The sequence below is a fragment of the Galeopterus variegatus genome, unplaced genomic scaffold (genome assembly GCF_000696425.1).
Source record: "Galeopterus variegatus unplaced genomic scaffold, G_variegatus-3.0.2 Scaffold15474, whole genome shotgun sequence".
NCBI classification, from domain to species: Eukaryota; Metazoa; Chordata; class Mammalia; order Dermoptera; family Cynocephalidae; genus Galeopterus; species Galeopterus variegatus.
Genome location: NW_007741585.1, coordinates 12,205 through 14,259, shown reverse-complemented (window position 1 = coordinate 14,259; position 2,055 = coordinate 12,205).

The following is a 2,055-nucleotide window of genomic DNA, read 5'->3' as shown; positions in this document are numbered from 1 at the left end:
TCTCTTCATTGGAGCCAGAATTGTTTGTTTAATATATATTTATAAATATGGCTGAAAATTTCCCAAGCATGGAGAAATATGACAGCAACCAGATACAGGAAGCTCAGAGGTTGGCAGCCAAATTCACTCCAAGGAGGAAAACTCCTAGACACATCATGATCAAATTATCGAAAACCAAAGACAAAGAAAGCACACTGAAAACAGCAAGAGAAAAGAAACGCATGACGTTCAACATAGCACCAATACTTCCGTCAGTGGATTTCTTTGTAGAAACTGTACAGGCCAGAAAAAAGTGGGATGATATATTCAAAGAGATGAAGGAAAAAGACTNAGATGCAGGAAAGAGACTCTCCGTCAAGAATTTTGTATTCAGCAAAACTAACCTTCAAATATGAAACAGAAATAAAGTATTTGCCAGAAAAACAAAACCTAAGGGAATTCATCAACACTAGACCTGCCTTACAAGAAATGCTAAAGAGAGTTCCTCAATCTGAAAGAATAAGATATGAAGGAGCAGGAAGAAAACATTTAAGGTACACAGCTTATTAGTAATGTAAATTCACAGACAACCTCCAAATAGTCCAGTGTTGTAAGGGTGGTGAATAAACTGCTTACATCCTTAGTATGAAGACGAAAGGACAAACCTAACAAGAAAATAACATATACACAACTATATAGCACACAGGCAGTATTAAAAGATGTAACTTGAAACAACACAATGTCAAAAAGTGAGGGGGAATGACGCCAAAGCCTGGAGCTGGCTTTGTTTTTTTTTCTTAGATATCTAAGAAAATAGATAATAATCTGTTATACCTATAACAAGTTTGTTTGTGAGCTTCATGGTAACCATAACACAAAAACTTAGACATACTGAAAATAAATAGTGAGTAATCAAAATATAGTACTAGAGAAAACCACTCAATTAAAGAGGAAGACAGTAAGATCAGGAAAAATAAATCAACAAATCAACCAGAAAAAAAAGTAACAAAATGGCAGAATAGGTTTACATGTAAATGGATTAAATATACCAATTAAAAGACACAGAGTGGCTCAATGGACTAAAAAACAAGAACACCACCTACAAGAAAATCACTTCACCTATAGACACATACCATCTGAAAGTGAAGGGATGGAAAAAGATGTTTCATAAAAATGGAGATCAAAAAAGGAGCAGGAGTAGCTGTACTTATTTAAGATAAAATAGACTTCAAGCCAAGGAATTAATATATATATATATATTTATGTAAGGAATGTTATTATACATTGATTAAAGGGATCAATTCAACAAGAGGCTATAGCAATTCTAAATATATATTCACCCAACTCTAGAGAACCCAGTTGTATAAAACAATTACTATTGGTGTTAATGTGAGAAATAGGCTCCAACACAGTAACAGTTGGGTGTTTTAACACCCTACTTTCAGCAAAGGACAGATCATCCACACAGAAAGTTAACCAGGAAACATCAGAATTAATCTCTAATCTAGGCAGACAGACCTAACAGACATATAGAACCTTTCGTCCAATGACTGGAGAATACACATTATTCTCAGAAGCACATGGAACATTTTCATATGTTAGGTCACAAAACAAGCCTCAACAAATTTCAAAAAACTGAGATCATATTAACTACTTTGTCAGACCACAATGCAATAAAACTAGAAATAAACATCAAAAGGAATATTAAAAACCAAGCAAACACACAGAAACTAAAAAACATGCTCTTAAACAACAAATGAGTGAAAGAAGAAATGAAAAAGGAAAGTAAAAGATTTCAGGAGACAAATGAAAATGAAAACAACACACCAGAACCTAAGGGATACAACAAAAGCAATTCTAGGAGTTAAGTTTATGGCAATAAATGCCTACATCAAAGAAGAAAGACTTCAAATAAACAACCCAACATTATATCACGAGGAACTATAAAAATAGGAACGAACCAAACCTAAAATCAATAAAAGGACAGAAATAACAAAGATCAGAGCAGAAATAAGTGAGTTAGAGATTTAAAAAAATACAAAAGATTAATGAAATAAAGAGTTGGTTTTTTGAAAT